Raw genomic sequence first — 17,025 nt, 5'->3', positions numbered from 1 at the left:
TTCACGGACTTTATTTCAATGAAACGGGGGCGTAATTACTGTATTTGCATGTGAATCAAACCTAGACTGCAGCCCGCAGAGATTTACATTGGGGGAGTGTTTGAAGCGACGCACTGGCTGTTTACACTTTCAATGGGATTATCATCTGGTTGCACTCTGGATCAGAAAGAGATGAATGCATTGGATCTAATGAACGAGTACAGGAACTTTGTTAAACCAGTTGATTCAGTCTCTGCTCACCGGTGAAAACACCGCGCTATTCAACGGAATTAAACTATGAGATCGGTCGAGATGCGTCTGCATGGGTAAGTTTAAGAATGTTTGTTTATGTTTACAGTAGCATGTTTACAATTCCGCATCTTTGATAAAACTACACCAAGTTTTTCTGCCGACCACAAGTCCAACCATGTCACGTTTATTGTGTTATTACGACGAGCTCATGCTACATTAACGTTAGCTAGCTAGCAAGTTAAAGTTGCTAACGTTATATTGATAGCTATTGTTTCAGATAGCAAGGTGGAGAGCTACATAACATGCACAGTGTGTATGTGTAACTAGGAGGGATATGAGGACTGTGTGTATGTGTAACTAGGAGGGATATGAGGTCTGCATCCCCTTAACAATTGTGTGTATTGAGCTGTACTGTACTGTACCCATTCTGCAATCTGTTTAATAACATTTTCAACCAACCCCCTCAAGACCCAACACACACACCAGCTAGACACTGATGTGCTGACAGCTAGTTTAAGATGCTCATCACCTCTCTTAGACACTGATGTAGCAGTACTGTCTACCTGTATGTCATGTATGTCAATGTTATGATGAATTGAAAATGGGGGACCCTGATGTAAACAAGACGAAAGTCTTTCTCTGGTCTGCATCCCCTTAACAATTGTGTGTATTGAGCTGTACTGTACTGTACCCATTCTGCAATCTGTTAATAACATTTTCAACCAACCCCCTCAAGACCCAACACACACACCAGCTAGACACTGATGTGCTGACAGCTAGTTTAAGATGCTCATCACCTCTCTTAGACACTGATGTAGCAGTACTGTCTACCTGTATGTCATGTATGTCAATGTTATGATGAATTGAAAATGGGGGACCCTGATGTAAACAAGACGAAAGTCTTTCTCTGGTCTGCATCCCCTTAACAATTGTGTGTATTGAGCTGTACTGTACTGTACCCATTCTGCAATCTGTTAATAACATTTTCAACCAACCCCCTCAAGACCCAACACACACACCAGCTAGACACTGATGTGCTGACAGCTAGTTTAAGATGCTCATCACCTCTCTTAGACACTGATGTAACAGTACTGTCTACCTGTATGTCATGTATGTCAATGTTATGATGAATTGAAAATGGGGGACCCTGATGTAAACAAGACGAAAGTCTTTCTCTGGTCTGCATCCCCTTAACAATTGTGTGTATTGAGCTGTACTGTACTGTACCCATTCTGCAATCTGTTAATAACATTTTCAATCAACCCCCTCAAGACCCAACACACACACAGAGATACAGTGCTGAGATTATAAACTTGTTGTTATTACACACACACACACACACACACCCTTTTTTTCAGGCTCCCTCCAAAAGCTTCAGGCTCCCTCCAAAAGCTTTAAATAGCTTCTTGGGAGACCTGGCACATGCACACAATTTGCGACATTGATATCACATGAGGATACTCACATGTAAATGTATCGTGTGTGTGTGTGAATAAATTCATTCATTCATTCATTCATTCATTCACATGGACCCTGCATCCATACACTCTGTAGAAATTGACTTTTATTTTATCTTCTTAAAATTGTTTATTTTTTATTGTGATGTTACCTACTAAGATAAGATGATCCTTTATTAATCCCCTTGGGGAAATTCTGGTGTCAAAGCAGCATGGGGGGAGGGGGGTACATAGCTTCACAGTCCTATACACTCCAGATAGGGGGTCCTGGGGAGACAGGGGTCCTGAGGAGAGAGAACTATCATGGCAGCACTTAATTATGTTAATGCTATGCAGGAGATGGGCGTTGCTGGAAGGGGATTTGTTGACGCCCCAGCTCACTTTGTCTGAAGTGTGAAAAGTGGCCTTCCTTTGAGAGGGCTTTCACCCCCTTAAGTATTTTAGAATACAACCAGGTTTACAAGTTATAATTGAGCACATCGTGTTAAAAAAAATCTCAGATTTCAACATATGACACATCATTTGAAAGCTTAGATTCTGTACTTTAGCAATCTGGAATAATCTGAAAAATGAAAATGTAGAGATCTGGCACAAAGCGCTGTGAGGTGACACATATTAGGTGACAGCGCACCTGACCAGATGAAATCATATTAGGTGACAGCGCACCTGACCAGATCAAAACATATTAGGTGACAGCGCACCTGATCAGATCAAAACATATGCGGTGACAGCGCACCTGACCAGATCAAAACATATTAGGTGAAGGTGACAAGGAAGCCACAGACTCATACCCCCCCGACACTCAACTAACCGCCTCGGACAGTCCTTCATACCAGTGGCCATCAGGCTCCACAACAGTGGGCAGGGACTGCTGCCAGACATCGACCTAGAACTAATAGGAACCCAAGTAGGACAATAACACTACCTTATGCATACTGTACCTTATGTGGATACTGTGAATAATGAATAATGTATATTTCAGTTAGTTAGATAGTAAATGATAACACTACCTTATGCATACTGCACCTTATGTGACACTGTGAAAATATATTTCAGTTAGTTAGATAGTAAATTATATCGACATTTGTTTACACTGCTTGTGTTGTTTTTACTACCTGTACCCCCCCCCTTCCCCCATGCTGCTATGATGCCTGAATTTCCCCAAGGGGATCAATAAAGGAATATCTTATCTTATCTTAAAAGGAAAGATGAAATTACCTACCTGGATTCCATCCTATAGAGGCAAATCTTTCCTGTGACAAAATGGGATCCAATGTAATAAAACTAAGTCAACCAACGAACTAGATCCTGTACCGGATCTCCTCTCTGGTAAACAAGAATACCTTGAAGACTCTAACAGGAGCACTCATTCAAGGGTACTAAGACTATGCTTGCACCTCATGGTACCAAAGCACCTCAAAGGCACTAAAAACAAGATCACAAAACAAACTGGTCAGACTACTACTTGACCTTACTCCTAGAACCCACCTCACCCCTGCCCACTTTGACAACCTAGGATGGCTTAGAGTAGACGACAGAGTACAGCAACTTGCAATGGGCCTGGTCTACAAGATGCACTACACCACTAAGATACCCATGTGCATGTCAAAATACTTCCCAAAGGTCAGTGAATACCACAACCACAACACCAGAGGGAGTTCCACAAATCATGTTCAACCCAGATAAAATCATTTAAAAAGTTTAAAAAAATAAATAAAAAAATGATTACTTTTTTTTAATAAAAGAAAAATCGTCATAACTTAGAAATGAGATTGCATAGGTCTATGAATCAATATCGCGATTCTGTTTCGATTAATTGCCCAGCCCTACTGTACAGTAAGTTAGCTTGGTGATCATCATTGTGATGTAGGCTAAGCTGGCTAGCTACTGTTAGCATACAAGCTTTTACAAACACTGTACTTACTTTTTCATCCACAACTTTTTTTCTGATCCAGATGCATAAGTGAAAGTCCACTTCTTCATGTTGCTCAGTTGCTGGTTTATACTTCGGTCCTAATGTTGGCGCAAAGTTTAATTTAGCCTACTGTGTTGTTATAGCTGTACAGCTTACTAAACTACTAGCTTGCTCTTTCAATGCTGCCTTGCACACAGTCAAACCAGTCCAGCTGCAGTTCCGTAGGTTAGGTTTAGCTGGGGCCAATCTCAAGTTTCTCAAGTTTCTTTATTAGTTGTCATACAGAAGTACAGAATACTTTTATACAAAATGCTTCTTTCTGTTACATTTTGTATAAAAGTATTCTGTACTTCTGTATGACAACTAATAAAGAAACTTGAGAAACTTGAGATTGGCCCCAGCTAAGCCTAACCTACGGAACTGCAGCTGGACTGTTTTGACTGTGCAATGCAGCAATCTCTGATTGGATTTGAAGGTTGTCAATCATTCAACCCGCGTTCGTGGGTGGCTGAGGCAAATCTGCACAGGCAGTGCTTAGATGACTCAAATAGCCTATTTTGATTGGATAATAGAATGAAAAGAACTGCCTGTGCAGTGAAAGTTTCACTTAGTGATTGACAGCTAGCCATGACTGACTGCAGCCCTGACCAAAGAGCTCAGAGCTGTCACTTTTGGCAATTTTTGAAGAAAAAAATAATTCACTGGCATTTTTTTACAGAGAAACATTTCTAATAAAATAATAATAATAATTAAAAAAAAATATATATAATTATATATGTAAATTAATAATAATTATGAATTATGAGTGAATTTGTGTTTCACGTGTTGTCATAGAGAAACCTCCACTGTGGTAAAGGTAACGCTTAAAATGTATTATTGCAGCGGCAAAAGGCGCGGTGAAAATGTTGGGTGCTCCTAAATTATGTGCTGGTGCACCTAAATTAAAAAGTTGCAACCAATGTAAAAAGTTAGTCTGGAGCCCTGGTCTGTGATCAGTACATAACTATCCTACATGTCTGATCAATACTATCCTACATGTCTGTGATCAATACATAGAACTATCCTACATGTCTGTAATCGATACATAGAACTATCCTACATGTCTGTGATCAATACATAGAACTATCCTACATGTCTGTGATCAATACATAGAACTATCCTACATGTCTGTAATCAATACATAGAACTATCCTACATGTCTGTAATCAATACATAGAACTATCCTATGTCTGTGATCAATACATAGAACTATCCTATGTCTGTGATCAATACTAGAACTATCCTACCTGTCTGTACTTTTTACTGTTGCATGGTTTGGAGAGCTAGGAGGCAACATTACGCTCTAGCCTAAAGCTAACATTTCCTTTTTTTCCATTTTAAACCTTTATTTCAACTTGTTAGGAAGTGGCGGTTTCCCTCATGTAGATTAGATTAGCTGTCATTATACAGCACAAGTACAGTACAACAAAAAGAAGTTTGGCAGATGTAGGCTATTGTCGGTACATTATGAACCATGACATGAAGGTATCTTTTTCTCTTCACATGCTGTAATTTAGCCTTCAGTTTTTTGGCAAATAATCCACTGCGTCCACCATGATTAATTTGTTTTGTGCATCTTTGTGTCGACGTCTAGAGAAACCCCTGATGGATTGTCCAGACGTCCACACGCTTCCCATCACCCGCGGCAACGAGGATGGTCTGCTGGACATAGATGAACTTGCCAGAGGTGATAATTTTACCACTTCATTTACATTCTTTAAAGTAATTTTGTTCTTAATTTTTATCATTCCTAAATACCTCATGGATGTCAATCAATCTACATTTTATTACGGACTCAGGGTCCATATAAAAGACAATACATAGAATAAATTACATATAAAAGCACCATAAAAAACATAGTTTAAAAGATAAGTCTCGCATAAAGACAACTGTCTCTGGTGGGGTTGAAGGACAAAACCAAGATGATCTCATTTACCTGGCAAATACATTTCTACATACAATCTCTTAAGGCAGCTTGGGATGGAAGTCCTGCAGCCACAAACATCTTACTTGCACTACACCACCCTCACTGACACCCCCCACTGTGTTACATTAACACACCCTACTGGACTATATACTTGTCCACTGTATTGTTACTCTTTCTAATTAGTGTATATAATTGTATAATTGACCACATCTGCCCAGTTGCACAGCCCTGGCCTATTCCTATTCCTATTACATTTTACTTATAATTATACTATATCTATTGTGCTATATTTAGTTAGTTTATATCTCATATAATTGTATTCAACCTCTTACAGTCGTACAGCCCTGGCCTATATTTTATTTCATAAATATATTATTCGATTGTGCTTAAAGGGGAACTCCAACATTTTGGGAAATTAGCTTATTTAACATCTTCCCTGGAGTTAGACAAGAAGATACATACCTTTTTTGTCTCTGTGCGTGCATTTAGCTTTGGGAATAGACGCTCCGTTAGCATAGCTTAGCTTCATCACTGGAAGTGAGGCAGATCCGTAGCCTTACAGTGCCTTACAGTGTATTGTAAGGTCTGACATTGACCAAACTTGATATGCATGACCTTGGTGGGCTCTAGGTCAACTCCTGAAAAGGGGGTCAATGTCAGACTTTGCAATCAAAAGTTAGGGGGCTAATAACCCTTGCCATAATTTCAGTGCGCCCCCTAACTTTTGATTGCAAGGTCTGACATTGACCCCCTTTTCAGGAGTTGACCTAGAGCCCACCAAGGTCATGCATATCAAATTTGGTCAATGTCAGACCTTACAATACACTGTAAGGCACTGTAAGGCTACGGATCTGCCTCACTTCCAGTGATGAAGCTAAGCTATGCTAACGGAGCGTCTATTCCCAAAGCTAAATGCACGCACAGAGACAAAAAAGGTATGTATCTTCTTGTCTAACTCCAGGGAAGATGTTAAATAAGCTAATTTCCCAAAATGTTGGAGTTCCCCTTTAACTCATTCAGCGCCGGGGATTAGACGGGCCCTGTTGTAGCTAGGCCAACGCTTTAAAAGATGAGTGCGTCACCTTGTTTGCAGGGCTATATTATATTCTATATTATAGCTATGGATACAATACTATGGCCCATTTGACATCAAATATCTATCGCTCACTATGTGAAAAAGAATACATTTTTTCATCCATACGTTCCTGTGTTATAAGTGGTTTTACAATGGTCTGGGGTCATTCCTGAAATGCTCAGGAATAGCCTTCTGCGTTTATTATACTATAACCGTTGCCGTTTCTTGCCTGGACCCGCTACTATTCTCAAATCAAATCGTTTTTTGATGCTTTGATCGTCACCAACGGCATACGTTGTGGAGTAACGTTACACACACACGTTCGGATCAAGGTGAAGACATGGTTGGATCAATGCAAGATTGATATCATATAGCCCTTACTTTGACTAGGATGTACCCCAAAAAGAATATTCCAATTATCTGATCGCGATTCCAAGTATTGATGTCCATCGTCGCCAACATTATCCATCACACATCATGCATCGGGAGCATTTGACACTTCTCAATCCGACCGGTATAACTGCTCCACTTGCCCAAAAAGAAGCTGACCCGGAGACATTTGATCGACGCACAGGCCAAGATACAAGGTTTCAAAGGGTGCTAGATACCGCCATCTAGCTGGATGCGGCCGGTATTGCACTTTGGCGATCTCAGACTCATTCCCTATGGTAACGCCAAGGTCCCCGGATGAATAATGAATAAAAATATCGAATAAACGACCAAAACCCGAGATATCTCTGGTCTGGCGCCCAACCGCTGGCGAGTTAACCCGACGTATCTCGGGTTTGGCGCCCAACGTGTTAACGTAGCTCATATTTCATTTTTTTTTAATTGATCTTTTTCCCCCTCCATTTTCCTCCGATTTTCTCCCATCCCAATGTTAGTTGTATGCCAATTCCCAATCCCCTTCCTGGTCGCTGCGCACTTACCCCCCACAGTCGGATCATCTGGGAGAGTGGAGGCTATCACGTGCTTCCTCCGACACACGTCCAGCCAATCAACCGCTTCTATTCACCTGGCAGTGCGGAGCCTCCCTGAGAGGGCGTAGCGTGTGGAAGGATCACACTATCCCACTCAGGTCCTATCCGCGCTTAGCAGGCGCCCCGACCGAACTGTAGGAGTCGCTGTTTACAACGACCCGGACCCACCCCGCCAGCTTCTCCCACCCTCTAATACAGCCAATTGTATTAGTGTGAACGGCCAGCCAAGCTGGTGACAACCCCGGAGCTGTGAGCTGGATTCGAACAGGCGAATCCAGCTCACAGCTCCGGGGTTGGTGACGAACGCAATCTCCGCTACGCCACCTAACCGCCCGCTCATATTTCATTTTATTTTACTCCACCACTTTATTGTATTATCTGACTGTTAACACATTGAGTGCCACACCCCTTCTGGGAGTGACCCCTTCCTTGCCGTCCATTAATCCCATGTAAACGTAGTTGTAGTTTGTAGAGCTAAACCTATATTTTATAGTATAGCTATGGGTCTAATAACGGGGTCGAGTCTCAGTGACAGATAATTTTTTCATCCGTACATTTCCGTTTTATACTGTTTTGAATATAAATATAGTTTGGGTGCTTCTGAGTAATTCCAGGGAAAAGACGCGAAAACTGTTTTTGTGTAATTCAATAAACACGTAATTTTTCGCCTGATTATCGGATCTTCCTGAAATCAACGCTAGATCATAATTATTATCCTTCCTCATGCACGCATGCCAGGGCCGCCTCAAGGGGCGTGCGAGCAGTGCGGTCGCACAGGGCCTCGCGGGGAAGGGGGCCTCGTGAGAGAAAAAATAAAAGAATAATAATACTTAACAATCACTTTCCATCACAGACTTAAAATCTAGTTTTGCTTACATGCTTATATAATTCACATTAGACACGTTTGTAGAATGTGTCTGACTTATGGGCTCTGCAGATATACTATTGGAGCTCTGCGGCTCTGCAGATACACTATTGGAGCTCTGCAGCTCTGCAGGTACACAGGGCCTCGCATTCCCCCCCCCCCCCCCAGACACAGAGACGGCGTCGATCGGGGTAGAAATAAATATCAGATCAACGCAAGCTTTCATATAATGTCCTTACCTGGTCTCTGATGTAATGGAAAAAAAAGAATCCAAATATCTGATCGCCATTCCAGTTATCCACAGCGATCCTGTCTCCGACGTTGTTGGGCATTGCACTTCAACGTGCGGGTGGGGTCAGTAGTCAACCATCCCTACAAGCGTGTGTTTTGCCGGAGTGTTTAGGACCTGCCCCCATGCCGCAGCTCGGTAGAGAAAATAAACAAACCCGTTTCTAACAGGGTGCAATAATGGCCGGTATAAGAGGGCGGTATAAGACCGTCTGCCAGCTCAGACACATTCAGTACAGCATACACAAGGTGCCCCGCTGAATTATGAATGACAAAAGCGAATAAAAGAAATACCGTGTGAAAAACGTAGATCTACGTTTCCGGCACTCAACGATCGGGCGACAGAAACGTAGTTCTATGTTAACGGCACCGGATGTGTTAATATCTGTCCGCTAATGTCGCACCAGTAACGTCCAAAGCAAATTCCTTGTATGTGAAAAGTACATGGCAATAAAGACCATTCTGAATATGTATGTATGTATATAGTTGTGTATATGTATGTGCGCGGATGTATGTATATTTGTATGTGTATATATTGATATGTGGGACTTCGGACCCCAGGAAGACTAGCTGGTGCCATTGGCATCAGCTAATGGGGATCCTTTTTAATAAACAAATACAAATATGACTGTTCTCTCAGTTTCAGAAAAGGACACAGACTGGTTTGTAATCCAAGGTTATGAGGAGCTTGGAGAGAAAAGTGGAGCTAAACTACAGACGAGACTCTTGGAAATCCCGCTCAAGAGATTGTCAGCGGTAAGATGGGGAAGAAAATATTACATTGGGAGTTGTTTTGCATAATCCATTTGCAGATTTGAGACAAAAACCTTTACATACATTATGATAAAAATATAGATATACCGTATTAATTAAAAAAAAAATATTATAATTGCTTGCCTAGTCTCGTTCTTGGCTGGGTCTTGCTTAACTAGGCTTGCCTAGTCTTGTTCTTGACTGGGTCTTGCTTAACTAGGCTTGCCTAGTCTTGTTCTTGCCTGGGTCTTGCTTAACTAAGCTTGCCTAATCTTGTTCTTGGCTGGGTCTTGCTTAACTAGGCTTGCCTAGTCTTGTTCTTGGCTGGGTCTTGCTTAACTAGACTTGCCTAGTCTCGTTCTTGGCTTGGTCCTGCTTAACTAGGCTTGCCTAGTCTCGTTCTTGGCTGGGTTTTGCTTAACTAGACTTGCCTAGTCTTGTTCCTGGCTGAGTTGGGCTTGACTGGGTGTCTGTTTGTAGCCTAATGTCTCTTAGCGAGAGAGAGAGGTGTGGAGAGAGACACTAACCAAACACACTGCAGCACAGTTTGACACTGGTCTTGGTTGATCAGGTGGAGAGCATTAGAGAATCTGTTTGACACTGTGGTATTGGTTGATCAGGTGGAGAACATTAGTCTGTTTGACACTGTGGTCTTGGTTGATCAGGTAGAGAGCATTAATAATAATAATAATAATAATAATTATAAACTTTATTTATATAGAATAGAATAGAATGATCTTTATTGTCATTGTTAAAATGTTACAACAAAATTTAAAATGCAGCCCTAGGTGCTAGCCGTCACACAGTCCTAGATCATAAAAACAGTCCTAAACACAGTATTAAATATAAAACAAGAGTAAGGCATAATAGACATAACATAAACAGGGGGGTATAAAAGATAATTGCACTATCCCTTAGTGTTGTGTGTGTGTGTGCATGGGGGGGGGGGGGGGGGGGTGCAGGCAGATTGTTGTTTAAAATTTTAGCTGAGTTTAGTGCACATATGGCCCTGGGATAGAAACTAAACTTCAGTCTGTTAGTCCGTGTGGGTATAACGCTGAAACGCCTGCCCGAGCGCAGCCGTATGAGGTGTTTGTTGCCAGGGTGGTGGTGTGCTTTGCATCTTCGCCATTACTTTAAGCCCACGTCGCGTTAAAGACAGAAATTGGTTTGGAGCGGGGCGCCCATCCGTGCCGTGATGTGACCAACGAGACACAGCACATACACATTCCACACAGAGAGGCTTCGATCGCGGGGGAAAAAATATCGGATCAACGCAAGATTGGTAATATATAGTCCTTGTCTTTGATGTAATGCAAAAAGAATAATCCAATTATCTGATCGCCATTCCAAATACTGGTTGCGGTAGTCTGTCCCACGTTATCCAGCATTGCACATGAACGGGCGGGCGGATTAACTCGTCGAGGCATCCGTGGTGACCGCTTGTCTTGCCGGAGTATTTAGACCCCGCCCGCACGCTGCAGCTCGGCCGAGAAAACAAACTACATAGTTTCAAATGCAGTGCAATAGCGGCCGCAAGACCATATTTAGTCATCATTTTCGTTGACAAAATTAACACTGGATGTATGCCGCTCCAGCCATATATCCAATCAATTAAGATCTATAAGTTATTTCTAAGGACCTTGGCTGCTGAGGTTAAAGGGTGGGGAAGGATTTATCCATTGCAGGGTCTAATACCAGGTTAAAATCACCACCAATTATGAGCTCCGAGGGGGTGCATGTCACTTTAAGAAAAAGGTTCACATAGAAGTTAGGGTCATCTTGGTTTGGACCATATACATTATCTTAACTGCCACCGACCCGGCCCGGGACGTTTTAAGGATTCGGGACACATCAGTAAAACGGAGTAGGTGGATCACTATGGCTCAGGGGAGGCTGCCTTCATCTGGTCGGCGTTGGAGTGTACGGTGAGCCTGTTCGATCTCAATGGATTGCCCGGTGTCTAGGTCTACTATTTTCGGGGGCCATACTAGCGTTTTTACCCTCCACACCTTCCGGGAAGACTGCCAGTCTTAGGTTCCGTCTTCTCTCTCTGTTTTCCAAATCGTCAAGCTTTTCTTTCAGACCGCTGACTTCTTCCTCTGTATTTTTATTATGTTCGCTGAGGTCTTGTTGTAGGGAGTTGAGGCTATCACTATAGCTAGCATGCACTTCTTCTATTTCCTTAACACGGTGCCCTAGCGCCCGGTTGTCACTGATAAGACTTTGCACCGAGACATTTAGAGAGTTCAACTTGAGTTCCATCAAGGTTTGTATTCTGTCGAATACTTTTTCCAGTTCCCCAAGAAACCATGCCGGCGGGGTTTCACTGCTAGCCTCGGTGTTAGCTAACATATTAGCCAGAGAGTTAGCTAGAGAGTTAGCTCCTTGTGGTTTCACGCTAATGCTAGCACCACCGTTGGGCGATGCAGTCGGCTTCTTGCATTTATCTTACTTCGCTTCAGGTTTTTTGGGTGGCATTTCTTTGTTAGCGATGTGGTTAATAATATTCACCAGCGTGAGTTATCATATACTTACGCTAAAAGATACGTCAGAGTTTTGTGTAGGAGCCCGTTCCACTACGTCCTTCCTCTACGCCGCCATCTTCATTCAGGCAACTGCACGTTGGGTTTTATCTCAGTATTTTATTAATGTTGGCCAGTTTTAAATAACCGCCCTTGGAGCAGATTTACTTTTACTTTTTTTTTTTTTTATCCACTTTTTCTCCCATTTTTCTATATTTTCTCCCATCCCAATTTCGTATCATCCAATTCAACCCTCCCCTGTCACGGACGCTGTTTCTTGCCTCCCACAAGCCGGCTGCAATGTGGACTAAGTCATACATAGCACAAGTCCCCTCCAGTACTTGAGGTAACAGCAGTCGCATCTTTTCACCTGCGCAGCTCGATCTCTCAGTGGCGAGGAGTAACGCGTGGGAGGCTCACGCTGCCCCCGACACTTCCTGATTATACTGCGCAGGCGCACCAACTGACCTGTAGAAGTCGCTGTCCACAACGTCCGATCCCCACCCATCAGTTTCCCACCCCCTAATACGGCCAATGTGTATTAGTACGGACGACCAGCTAAACTGAAAGCAAATGTGGAGCGCTGGGCTCGAACTGACGAGCCCAGCGTCTCCAGCATTTCGTGGCGAGTGCCTTGCCCACTACGCCACGTAGCCGCCCCAGATTTACTTTTACTTTTATGCTCCAAACTACATTCGGAGCATAAAACATTTTTAGAACTTGACAAATACAAACTGAACTAAATTAACTAAAATATTGTGAAAACATAAATCAATTCAAATCTAGACTAAAAAAATACAAGATACAAGAGTTTTATTTGTCACGGCATACAAGTATACAATGAAATGCGGGGGGTCTTGCCCGCAACGATGTGCATAATACAATAGTAATATATAATAAGAATCCAATAGAACGACATTGTGCAATAACAAGTAAACAAAGTAGGGCATATCGGTATCTGTACATGAGTTATTTACAGAGCATGGTAGGACATGCTAGGTCCTGTGGTAGTGCAATACACTGTTAGCTACGGATGAGGTACTGGGTCTTTATGTACACTGCTATACAATGCTATATTTTACAATCTCAAGCTATACTATACTATTCTTAAAGTGACCTTTCCTTCTGTAAAGTGACCATAAGTGTGAGCGTGTGCAGCACGAGTGTGTGTGTGCTCATGTTAAAGTGGCTGCTAGTGTGTGAGCGTGTACAAGTGTGTGTTGTGTGTGTGCTCATGTGTGCTTGTGCGTGGAGAGTTCAGTGTTCAAGGCTCTGATGGCCTGGGGGAAGAAGCTGAGCCAAAGTCTCTCTGTCCTAGTTACTGGTGTTCGCAGGCGTTTGCCTGACCGCAGCAGCATGTACAGGCTGTTGTTGGGGTGGTGAGGGTCTTTCATTATCCTGCAGGCTCTGGATTTGCACCTCTTGTTGTATAAGACCTGCAGGGTTGGTAGTGCAATACCCGTGGTACGCTCGGCTGAGCGCACCACTCTGTAGGGCCTTCTTGTCCTGTGCCGTGCTGTTTCCATACCAGGCAGTGATGTTTCCAGTCAAGATGCTCTCTACAGCTCCGGACTAGAAGGACTGGAGTATCTTCCCAGATACTCTGAACTTCCTTAACTGTCTCAGGTGGTAGAGGCGCTGCTTCGCCTTTTTTACGACTGAGTCTATGTGTGTTGTCCATGTCAGGTCCTCTGAGATGTGGACCCCCAGGTACTTGAAGCTGCTCACCCTGTCCACGGTAGCCCCGTTTATCCTCAGTGGTGTGTGTGTCTCCTGCTGTCTCCTCCTAAAATCCACGATCAGCTCCTTGGTTTTACCAATGTTCAGGAGCAGGCTGTTGTCCTGGCACCAGCGTTCCAGTACCTCAACCTCCTCCCGGTAGGCCTTCTCGTCGTTGTCCGAGATCAGCCCCACCACCACTGTGTCGTCCGCAAACTTCACTATGGAGTTGGAGCTGAACTTGGCCACACAGTCATGTGTGTATAGTGAGTACAGCAGGGGGCTCAGAACACAGCCCTGGGGGGTCCCGATGCTCAGGGTGATGGTGTTGGAGGTCTGGCCCCCCACCCTGACCGCCTGGGGCCTTTCGCTCAGAAAGTCCAGTATCCAGGCGCTCAGAGCGGAGCTCAGACCCAGCTCGATCAGCTTGTCCACCAGTCTGGTGGGCAGGGTTAGAAATTAAAAAAAATTTTCAAGGGCTTTTTTTGCCCCCCTTAATTGATTTTCGGGGGCTTTTTTTGTATTTCGGGGGCACTGAATTTTTATGATAAACGGTAGGGGTGGGACGGTTCACAAAATGGACGGTTCGGTTCGTATCACGGTTTTGGGGTCACGGTTTTCAGTTCGGTTCGATATACGTACATTTTTATAAAAATATATGTAACACTCAAATCTAAACATGCTTCTCATTTATTAAAAAAAAATAAAAAGGTTTACAGTGTTACAGTGTTTACAGCCTTAAATAATGTTTGGCACACAAAGACCGAACTGACTGAAAAATATAGGCTACATTTGTAGTATTAACTTAGTGCAAACAAACAATATGCTCAGCCAGCACTAGACTTTCCTTTCTTTAATATAAACACAAAAAAACAATGTCAACCATGTTTAAATTCCCTGATTGTCAGTTCTTAATGGAAAGATTCGTGTTCTGCTTGAAATTATTATGTATCTGTCTACATTTATTTAGACTAACATTATTTAAATATTGAGTGCAACTGTGGTGGATTACGTAATTCGGTGAGTTGGAACTATCTATGGGTTGGCGCCGGGTCCCCACGGACATTTTAGTGTCACGCACCTTCCGCTCAGGCAATGTTATTATCAGCTCCGGTAGCTCCGGTAACGTTAGGAGGTGATGGCATGCAGTGGGAAAGCGGCAATAGTCCCGGTTGGAGTTAGTAAAACACAGTTGTATGTTAGCCTTCTTGGATGTTGAATAAACGCCTATCATTGTCTTTAAACACCCCGCCTCTCAGACTCCCATTTCCTCCTCTGCTAGCTAGTAGCTACGGTAACATTTCATTGACTGTATTACCTCGCGGGCTGATTCTATAGTTAAAACGTGCATTGTGTTGTACAAACTGCTAACCCTATGGCAAGATGTGTGTATGCCTATGTAATGTTAATGGCTATGTTTTTAAAGTCATAATGAAGATTGATTTAGATTGTGCTTGCCATTTGTACACAAACTGACTAGCACCTGGCTCAGCTGCAGTGCTCCTGCTGCTGCAGCAGCCAGTGCTCAACTCCGCCAAATGAATTTTTTTTAATTTGCGCGTCATCTGAACCGTACGATACACAGACGCGCCATTACCGGATAAATATATATATATAATTAGTAAACTGTCGGGGGCATTTTGTGCCCCCCTTAACTGATTTTCGAGGGCATTTTGTCCATTTTCAAGGGCATTATGCCCCAAGCCCCCGTTAATTTCGAACCCTGCTGGTGGGGACTATGGTGTTGAACGCTGAGCTGTAGTCAATGAACAACAGTCTCACATAGCCCCCCTTCTGGCGTTCTAGGTGAGAGAGGGTGCTGTGCAGTACTTGGGAGACCGCATCATCAGTGGACCTGTTTGGCCTGTATGCAAATTGCATAGGGTCCATATCACTGGCGAGGGAGGCACAAATGTGATCCTTGACCAGCCTCTCGAAACATTTCATGGCCACAGAGGTGAGTGCCACCAGTCTGTAGTCATTGAGACCTGTTGGGGAGGGTTTCTTTGGTACCGGGATAATGGTAGACATCTTGAATCAGGCATGGACCAGTGACTCCGCCAGGGATCGATTAAATATGGTGGTGAACACAGGGGCTAGCTGGTTGGCACAGGACTTAAGTATGCGTCCTGTTATTCCATCTGGGCCAGCAGCCTTTCTGGTGTTCACCTGCATAAATGCTCTTCTCACACTGTGTACCGACAATGAGAGAGCGTCCCCGCCCCCCCGCGGATGCCCCCCGCGTGAATCCTTTCGGCAACTGGCTTGTCCTTCCACGTTCCCGTTTGGCGCTCTGATTGGCCAGGTCATGTGACATGAGCGCCAATCGTAGGATGGCAAGTTTTTGCACGGTTAAGCTTAGGCACTCTTTCGAAGTTGGTTAAGGTTAGAGTTTGTCTTAGAGCATGGCGATAGAACGGCAGGTAGTTTGCAGGCTGTTCGACGCAGAAATGGGCAAACACGCTATTGGGCGCACATGTCACATGACCTGGCCAATCAGAGCGCCAAACGGGAATGCGGAAGGACAAGCCAGTTGCCGAAAGGATACACGCTGCCCCCCCCCCCCTCCACAACAGCCGGCGCGCCAGTGACGTCACTAGCCGTTGACCTAGCGGTGCCACTGTCTGCACCAAACCGAGCGTAGAAAGAGTTGAGTTTGTCCGCGAGAGAGGCGTCGTCGCTCCCCATTGAAGGGGCGCTGACTTTGTTATCGTCCTCAGTCCCCGCCATAAGCCTCTTGTGTCATTCTGTGCCATTTGTGCCTCCATTTTGTCAGCATACGTCCGTTTTGCAAGTTTGACAGCCTTGCACAGAGTCTAGACTGAAGTCTTGTACTCTTCCATATTTCCTGTCTCTCTGCCCAGTTTGTAGGCAGTGGTGCGAGTATTCAGAGCTGCTCTGATAGTAGTTAGTGTCCACCCACGGTTTCTGGATCGGGAACACCCGCACCTTTTTTGTGGGAACAATACTATCAGCAAGTGTTGTTATGAAGCTCACGACAGTGTGCTGAAAAAAGGATGGCATAATTTTTTTCAGATTCGCCTTATTGAAGTCGCCGGTAATGACCATGGCTGCGTCTGGATGTTTAATCTGGTGGATGTTGAGATGCTCCGCCAGCTCTGCCAGAGCCCTGGCGGTGTTCGCTTGGGGAGGGATGTACACCGTGGTCATAATGATGGCGGTAAACTCTCGGGGGAGGTGGAATGGGTGACATTGAATGGAGAGATGTTCCATGTCCGGGGAGCATGAAC

This window comes from Notolepis coatsorum, assembly GCF_963971535.1.
Source record: "Notolepis coatsorum genome assembly, chromosome: 11".
NCBI classification, from domain to species: domain Eukaryota; kingdom Metazoa; phylum Chordata; class Actinopteri; order Aulopiformes; family Paralepididae; genus Notolepis; species Notolepis coatsorum.
Note: the sequence above shows the minus strand (reverse complement) of the source record.